At 35.7% G+C, this 10,000-nt stretch overlaps 1 long non-coding RNA gene across 1 annotated transcript in view; it reads right to left on the bottom strand.

Moving 5' to 3' along the window:
- LOC118764695 overlaps positions 1 to 10,000 on the bottom strand; it is a 19,220-nt gene that overhangs the window by 4,264 nt on the left and 4,956 nt on the right. Inside the window, exon 3 of the long non-coding RNA XR_005000501.1 lies at positions 7,032 to 7,035. This is a non-coding gene — a long non-coding RNA (uncharacterized LOC118764695). The remainder of the gene's footprint in view (positions 1 to 7,031; positions 7,036 to 10,000) is intronic.

Here is a 10,000-nt window from a genome sequence, read left to right as displayed (position 1 = left end):
TGTATTTGTTTCCCATCTTTGCTCGAATCCATTGTTGGTGTGTTTATGTCCCCATAACTTAGCAGTTTGGCAAAAGAGATCAATAGAATAAGTACTAATCTTAAAAAATAAGCACTGGGGCCGATTTGTTTGACTAAAACCCTTCAAGGTGGTGCTTCAGCATGGCCAAAGTCTAATGACTAAAACAAGTGTAAGAATAGAAGAATAAAAGGATACAAGAATATCTTGTTTGTAAGGTGTTACTTGAATTTGATATTTGTCAAAATTCAAGTTTGAATCTGTCAAGTTGGGACAAATGATGAATTTCGTTGTTCTTTTATTTGTTTTAGCCGTTGGACTGCTGCTATGCTTGGGACATGACTCTGAATGGGTTCTAGTGACTCAAATAAATTTCAGTGCTTGCTTTCAGTCTGCTACTCACTGTATTATTGTCCTCCTTTTGCTGAAGGAATGAGTAATGGAATTGTAACCAAACCAACATTGATTGTAAAAGCAGTGAGAAATAAAGCAAAAACACAAATATGCACACACACACACACACACACACACACAGACACACATAAAAATGCCCATACAAACACACATGCACACACATATGCACACATGCACACATACACATTGATATGCACACACAAACTAGCATACACACATGTACAAACACATGCACACATGTACAAACACATGCACACACATAGATAAACATCAATAGAAATACACATGTACACACACATGCCTACATGCATCCATACACACACACACACACACAAATGATGAGCTTCTGGACAACAGTACCCATTTACTAAATTCGTTCACAAAGCCAATATATGCAAGCAATTCTGCCAGTTCGCAGCCTTAGTTACAGGGATGTAAAGACACACAGCCACAAAGATATGCACACACTCCCATGCATCCACATACACACACAGAATGTTTTTTATAATGTCTAATTTAATAATGTCTAATGATAATTATACTAATTATTGTCTAATCTTAATTACATTAAAGTACTGGACATCAATTTATATATGAATTCATAAACAAATAAGCATGTATATTTATGTTTGCACATATTGTACAAATAGATATAATACATGGATATTTAATCTTTGGCATTGAAACAGGTCTTATCCGGCCAAGATATTCTACCTATTTAATGTTGAAACTGGTCAAATCCAGCCTCTCACACCTACCCTACAATATCATTCTAAAAATAAACAATCACATAATTAAAATCTTAAAGTTACAAGATAATGCATGATTAATTCAAAATAATAATTCAAAATATAAATAATAATTCAAAATTCAAATGACACATACACACACGCATACATACATGAACAAACTGCCACGATGTTGGTTCATGTATGTATGTATGTATGTATGTATGTATGTATGTATGTATGTATGTATGTATGTGTATGTATGTATGTATGATTTTTTTGTTTCTAATCATTTGAATTCTTTCTCTGAAGAAGGAGTTGCTTTCTAACAAAGATACAAAGCTCCATATTTGGAATAAAAATGAGAATAATATCACATTTTAAACCTGAGGAAAGTCTTGCATAGGTTTACTGTTCAACTTGCGGATTGTATTTGTAATGTGTGAATCAGTCGACTGATTTCTTTTTCTGAAAATCCAAGCTTATCCAGACTAATAGTTAAGCATTTACAGAATCAAATGCTCCTCTTATTATTGGTATATATATATAAGTTTGTAATCCAGATATAGAAGCTGGAAGTTTCAAAGCAGTTGTCCATAGTTATCTTCTTTCTCCTCAATTTTCAAGGAGATATTCACAACAGCAGGACCTCTATGATGGTACATAATTGTCCTTGCCTGTTCCAGATTACAATGTCCAGCCTGTTACCCTTGCATTTGACACAGGTTTTGATGGGAGTGTTCAACTAGTATTCTTTGTGCTGATATTTGTGTACATATTCAATACCAGGGGAATTACCTATGCATGTGTGTATGGGTGAAGGCACATCGGCTAGTGGCTAAGGTGTCACATTCATGATCATGAGTAAAACACTTCATCTCACATTGCTCTATGATTACGGAGTACCATTGTGCACCTGCACAGGTAATGTCAATTTTTTTGCCGGTAGTGAGAACATGTCTAATATGAATATTTGATCTTTATAAGCAAATTATCTGTGTAGGAGTGGCTGAGTGGTAAGTAGCTTGTTTACAAACCACATGGTTCCGGGTTCAGTCCCACTGCATGGCAACTTGGGCAAGTGTCTTCTACTATAGCCTCAAGCAGACCAAAAACCTTGTGAGTGGATTTGGTTGATGGAAACTGAAAGAAGCCCGTGGTTTATATGAATATATGTATGTATGTGTGTGTGTATATGTTTGAGTGTCTGTGTTTGTCCCCCCAACATCGCTTGACAACCAATGTTGGTGTGTTTACATCCCCGTAAAATTAGCGGTTCAGCAAAAGAGACCAATAAAATAAATACTAGGTTCACAAAAAATAAGTCCTGGGGTTGATTTGCTTGACTAAAGGCAGTGCTCCAGCATGGCTACAGTCAAATGACTGAAACAAGTAAAAGAGTAGGTAGCTCAGCGAGAAAATGTGGAACTGTCTTTCTTGGTCCTGAGAGACTACCATACATGTATATATGTATGTATGTATGTATGTATGTATGCAGGTATGTAAGTATGTTTGTATGTATGTATCTGTGTGTGTGTGGGGGGGGGTGTATGTATGTAAGCTTAACTAAAATTTATGCTTAATTTCTATTTTCTCCATCTTGTTTTGCAAATGTATGCATGTGTATACGTGCGTATATGTGTGAGTGTTTGCATGTGTGTATGTGCATCTGTGTAGTTGCATGTGTGTTCATGCATGTGTGCTAGCATGTGCTCTTTGAGTCTAATGTCAGCTTAGCAATTGCTGTTTAATTAACTATATGTTGCATCATAGATATTGACTGCAATTATCATTTACATGTGAAGGATTGAACTAATTTGAAGTGTCAACTGCACCATCATGTTCAGAAACTCTAGCATATAAGGCAAAGTTAACTGAATCAAATGAAATCATTTCACTAATTCTTATTTCTGAGGTCAAATGAAATCTCTGAGGAAATTAGGATCTTTCTAGAGCTAATGTTCAAAATGTGTTTAGCTGAGTGTTGGGGTAAAGCATTCATTCGAAGATATGAAATAATTCTACAACTAAGTACCAAATACAAGTGAATTGAACATTGAAGCTTGAGTACTGGTGTAAACTGCTCATCAAAGATATATATATATATATATATATATATACATACAGTATACATACATACAGACTTATACATGCCTACATACACACATAGACACTTATACATACATACACACTTATACATACATGCATGCATACATACATTCATTCACACACACATACATACACACACACTCACACATACACACAGACACACACACACACACACAGACACACACACACATACTTATGTATGACCACAGCCGCATGGCTGAAACAAGTAAAAGAATAAAAAGAATATACATTCTTTTCAAGTGAAAGAATAAAAGAATAGGCCTAGGAGTAGCTGTGTGGTAAGTAGCTTGCTTACCAACCCAATGGTGTCAGGTTCAGTCCCACTGCATGGCACCTTGGGCAAGTCTCTTCTACAATAGCCTCGGGCCGACCAAAGCCTTGTGAGTGGATTTGGTAGACGGAAACTGAAAGAAGCCCATCGTATATATGTATGTGTGTGTGTATATGTTTGTGTGTCTGTGTTTGTGCCCCCAACATCGCTTGACAACCGATGCTGATGTGTTTACGTCCCTGTAACTTAGCGGTATGGCAAAAGACCAATAGAATCAGTACTAGACTTACAAAGAATAAGTCCTGGGGTCGATTTGCTCAACTAAAGACGTTGCTCCAGCATGGCCACAGTCAAATGACTGAAACAAGTAAAAGAGTACATGCATGTAAATAATGATGCTATTTAATTAATAAAATTCCTCGGATTAGATATAGAAAATATACATACATGTAAATGGAGAGAAAGCAAAGGCTGCAGATTTTCAGATGATCAATACTCAAGTATAAATATATAGCTATTTATATATTAACAGTGCAAGCTTACACAGAGTACAATGGCACAGAGAATTAAAAGGGTGAAGGTCTAGTGTAACAGGTCTAACAGCTGTTTCTGAGTGCTCAGCGTTACTTCATAATGTTGGCTGATGTAGTTCACCAAAATATGCAACCAGTTATGGAAGCATATAAACATTAGGTTGATATATAAACATCTATCAGGCTGAGCAAAATATAAGCAACGTTTTGAAGCATGAAATTCATCACAGTATATTTCAACAAGGCAGGAATTTTATTCATCAAAGTAAGTACCATTACAATCAATACATTTTTCCCAATGAGTTATAAGTTTGTTTATTCTGGTATCATAAGAATCTGGAGTTCTGGGGCTGATGAACACTTTAGGAAACAACCAGGGTGTTTGTAAAAGTGGTAGCTGGTAGGAGAAAGGTCTGGGGAATAAGCCGGGTGGAGAAGAACTTCGTAGTCAAGTTTCCTCGACTTCTGGAGTGTCATTTGGGAACTGTGTGGATGAGCATTGTCATGAAGAATGATTGGCTGTCTTCTGTTGACCAGTCTGGGACAGAGGAGTAGCAGTTTTTCATTAATTTTGGCAATTTCATAGCAATATGTTTCTGCTGTAATGGTTTTTCTGAGATTTAAGAAGTTATAGTGGATGAGTCCTGCAGTACAACACCAAACAGTCATCATAACCTTCTTTTTTAGGGAAGGCTTTTGGTGCTTTCATTTTGATGCAAACACTGAAAAACATTTTTTATTATTGTACAGAATCCACTTTTCTTTGCAAGTTACAATACAGTTGAGAAATGGATCAGTCTGGTTACAAAGAAGAAGGAATGAGCAAATTTCATATCTACACATTTTCTGATTTTCCTTCAAATCGTGTGGTATCCATTTGTGGAGCTTTTTTGATTTTCTGGCTAACTTGAAGATCTTTTGCCAGTTCTTGAGTGGTTTTATATGGATCTTTCTTAATGACGGTCTTTAATTGACTATGCTCACAATCTTCATGGCTCAGGTCTCTACTGTGAAATTGTTTAAACCATTTTTGAACTGACCCATTCACTGGTCATTTTCTCACCAAACATTTTGTTGATATCATGACCAGTTTCAGCTGTGTTATATCCTTTTTTGAAGTTGAATAGCAACATTGCTCAAATATCGCACTTTGACAGTTCCATTTCAGATGATTATAACAATAGGAAAAAAAATATATCAATGTTAATTTATTGATGCATTTGGGCAAGTCTACATCTATTTTATCAGACAATTACAAAAAAATATTTAAAAAGAATTCAAAACTCTGCAAAAATCCAGTACAGATTCTTCATGGGTTAAAACGTTGCCTACTTTTTACTCAACCTGATATAAGTTTATGCTTGAATATTCATTGTCTGAAAATGTTCAGTCTTTGCTTTTACTTTATTTACATGTATACATGTATGCATATTTCTTATAATATCTAACCCAAGCAGTTTTATTTGTTAATTTGCATCATTATTTTCGTAACTGCTCACCTGGATTAATCATAGCCAATCGTTACTCTGCAGACTTAGTCGTCGGTAAAGATTCTGAAGTGTAAGTTCAATTCCTTTGTGTGCTACTAAGTGTTTTCAATATTGCGCATTTCTTGATCTCATCTGGTGACTCTATATACATGTATGTATATACATGCACACACACACAAACACACACACCTATATATATATATATATATATATATATATAATATATACACACACAGACACATGTACATGTACATGTACATTATATATGATTATTTGCATTGGTTCCTGATAAACTCTTGTTTATCCTGTTTTTATCTGTACTCTACGTGCATGGTGTGCTTGCACATCAATGCCTGAGGATAATACAGATAACAGATACCGATGGTATATATGAATATTTTATCCCTTAGTTGGTTATTATAACCACTAGCTCTGTTAACACTATAGATATATATATGTGTGTATATATATAATATATATAATATATATAATTATATATATATATTATATTATATATAACACAACATATATGTATGTATGTATGTATGTATGTATGTATGTATGTGTATGTATGTATGTATGTATGTATGTATGTATGTATATATGTGTGTATGTATACAATATTTCAATAAAAGAAAGCAAAATCTTTGAATTAGCAAATATAGAACAATGAATAAAAATAAATCACCAGCAAAACAATTAAAGAACCGACAAAATATAATAACAAGATTGTACAAGAAACAAGTGAAACAAAGAGAAATGAACAGAATATCAGAAATACAGTTACAAATAAACAAAAAAAATATGATTATATCAAAATAACAAAAAACAATTTAGAGCTTCAGAAAAATTATTTAAAGTGATGAAGTTTGCTTCCAAGGCACATTGCTTCAGGTTTAGTTACACTGGGCAAATGTGTTCTACTAAATCTCTGGGCTGATCAAAGCCTTGAGAGTGGATTTGGTAGATGGAAACTGAAAGAAGTCTACAGCATGGTTGTGTGGTAAGAAGCTTGCTTCCCAACCACATGGTTTTGGGTTCAGTCCTACTGCATGGCACCTTGGGCAAGTGTCTTCTACTTTGGGCCAACCAAATCCTGTTAGTGGATTTGGCAGACAAAATGAAAGAGCCCATTTTATATATATATATATATATATATATATATATATATATATATATATATTTATATATATATGTTTTTGAGTAGACATTGTCTAGGAGACTCTTCTTATAGTAGAAGAAATAGCTGCTATTTCTAAAAAGTTCAGTATGTGGTAAAGCAAATCTTTTTGCTGAACCCTAATTATATAAAGTATAAATTTACCATAAATGGTCCTTTTACATACTGAACACTGCTTGGTAAAATTATTAATTATTAATTAATTAATTAATTTTACCCTTATTATTATTGACAATATAATTCATTCCCTGATAATAAACTACGAACTCCTCTGTAGGAATTTGTTGCTCTATAACTCACGTGGGTGGACAGGGGAAGATGCAGAGCCTCATTCGTATGTTTCGAACTTGTTAGTACTGGATGTCGAGGGTGGTTTGTCTGAGGTTACTCAAATCAGATGGGTATGTTCGATTTTGAGTGCTCTCAAATTTAAATTTAATGAAACCTTGTGCTGATGACGGGAATGTTAGAATAGGTATGTATTTCTAGCATCTCTATCTCTATAACCCAGAAACGCGTTCACAAGTAATCTAATTTCGAGTGAACTTTCGTTATTTTTCCCTCTATGCCTACGTAAATTGTTTCTGGGAGACTCTTCTTATAGTAGAGGAAATAGCTAAATTCTTTGGCTGCTATTTCTAAAAGTTCGGTATGTGGTAAAGCAATTTTTTTTGCTGAACCCTAATTATATAAAAAAAAATATATATATGTATATATTTATGTGTGTGTCTTTGAGTCTGTGTTTGTACCCCCATACTGCATGACAACTGGTGATGGTGTGTTTAACTTAGCAGTTCAACGAAAGAGACTGATAAAATAAGTACTAAGCTTAAAAAAAATAAGTCCTGGGGTTGACTTGTTCAACTAAAGCCCCTCAAGGTAGTGCTCCAACGTGGCTGTAGTCAAATGACTGAAGCAAGCAAAAGAATAAATGACTAAAAGAATATATATCATCATCATCATCATCGTCGTTTAACGTCCGTTCTCCATGCTAGCATGGGTTGGACGGTTCGACCGGGGTTCTGGGAAGCCAGAAGGCTGCACCAGGCTCCAGTCTAAATCTGGCAATGTTTCTACAGCTGGATGCCCTTCCTAACGCCAACCACTCCGTGAGTGTATATATATATATATATATATATATATATATATATATATATATATATAAAATACACACACAAATGTATGTTCATCTTTGTGTTTGTGTTTGTTCCTCATCACAGCTTGATAATTGGTGTTGGTTTGTTTATATCCCTGTAATTTTGTGATTTGGCAATAAGAAAATAATGGATTTAGTGCCAGGTTTAAAAATAAGTACTAGGGTCAATTCATTCAACCAAACCTCATAAGGTAGTACACCCTGCATGGCCACAGTACAAAGACAGAAACAAGATATAAGAATATAAATTATACAACCGATTCTAAGGCCCCTTAAAGAAACTGAATATCAGAAATAGAACAAATACTGAACTGCATCATGCTATAACCCTAAATTTAGAACAATGTTATACACAGATAAACAAAGTAACATTAACTGGCAATTCATTGGATATGATGACGAGTGTTCTAGCTGATTAGATCAAGAGAACAGCCTGCTCAGGAGATTAACATGCAATTAATCATGAGATTAACAGGCTGAGCACTCCATAGACATCTCTCTTTCTCTTTTACTTGTTTCAGTCATTTAACTGCGGCCATGCTGGAGCACCACCTTTAATTGAGCAAATCGACCCCAGGACTTATTCTTTGTAAGCCTAGTACTTATTCTATCGGTCTCTTTTGCCGAACTGCTAAGTTACCGGGATGTAAACCTGCTAGCATCGGTTGTCAAGCAATGTTGGGGGGGACAAACACAGACACACAAACATACACACACACACACACACACACCACGCACAACACACACACACATACACACATATATATATATACATATATACGATGGGCGTCTTTCAGTTTCCATCTACCAAATCCACTCACAAGGCTTTGGTCGGCCTGAAGCTATAGTAGAAGACACTTGCCCAAGGTGCCACGCAGTGGGACTGAACCTAGAACCATGTGGTTGGTAAGCAAGCTACTTACCACTCAGCCACTCTTACACTAGACATGCATACCTATTTCTTTACTACCCACAAGGGGCTAAACACAGAGGGGACGAACAAGGACAGACATAGGTATTAAGTCGATTACCTCGACCCCATGCGTAACTGGTACTTAATTTATCAACCCCGAAAGGATGAAAGGCAAAGTCGACCTCGGCAGAATTTGAATTCGGAACGCAACGGCAGACGAAATACCACAAAGCATTTCGCCCGGCATGCTAACGTTTCTGCCAGCTCACTGCCTTACATGCATACCTAGACATGCATACCCTTAATGTAGATCTCAGGGAGATTTGGCATGACACAGATTGTGACAAGGATGCCCTTTGAAATATAGCTAGTACTCGCTTTTGCCAGTTGATTGGACAGGAAGAGCATGTCTTGTTTAAGAACACAACATGTCGCTGGGAATCAAACTCACGACCTTACAATTTTGAGCCAAATATCTTAGCCACTAACCTACATGCTTTCACAAGAACAAGATTAACAAATGAATGCAAAAAAGAAGGAATTAGCAAATGAGACACCATGCACTGTAGTCAATATCCTAGGGTAATATGACATAACAAACCAATATTGGCAAAAAGGAAACAAAATGATGAGCATAAGCAAGTTGTTTGGTCCTAACAAAAAATTAAATACCAGATGATATTGAAAAATAACTGATCAGAATTTATAGCCATAAGCAAACTTATAAAACAATATCAATGTATATAAAATGACAATGGACAAAAGCAGTTCATACCTGAAGAGTGAAATGGCATGAAACTCAACATGTGTTCACTTAAATAAATAATATAAATAATATAACCCATGATAATGTGTTGAGTACAGACTTCTTCTTTCTTTGGCAAAGTGTGGTCGTTTCTAGTGTCACCTGACTGGCTCACATGCCGATGGCATGTAAAAACCACTATTCAAGTATGGTTAATGCCAGTACTTCCCAACTGGCCCTCGTGTTGGTGGCATGTGAAAAGCATCCACTACACTTTCGGAGTGGTTGGCATAAAGAAGGGCATCCAGCTGTAGAAAGTTTGCCAGATCAGATTGGAGCTTGGTGCAGCCTTCTGGCTTGCCAGCCCTCAGTCAAACCGTCCAACCCATGCCAGCATGGAAAATAGACGTTAAATGAAAAAC

The sequence above is a fragment of the Octopus sinensis genome, linkage group LG9 (assembly GCF_006345805.1).
Source record: "Octopus sinensis linkage group LG9, ASM634580v1, whole genome shotgun sequence".
In the NCBI taxonomy this organism is placed as follows: Eukaryota; Metazoa; Mollusca; class Cephalopoda; order Octopoda; family Octopodidae; genus Octopus; species Octopus sinensis.
This window is presented reverse-complemented; position numbering and strand designations above follow the sequence as displayed.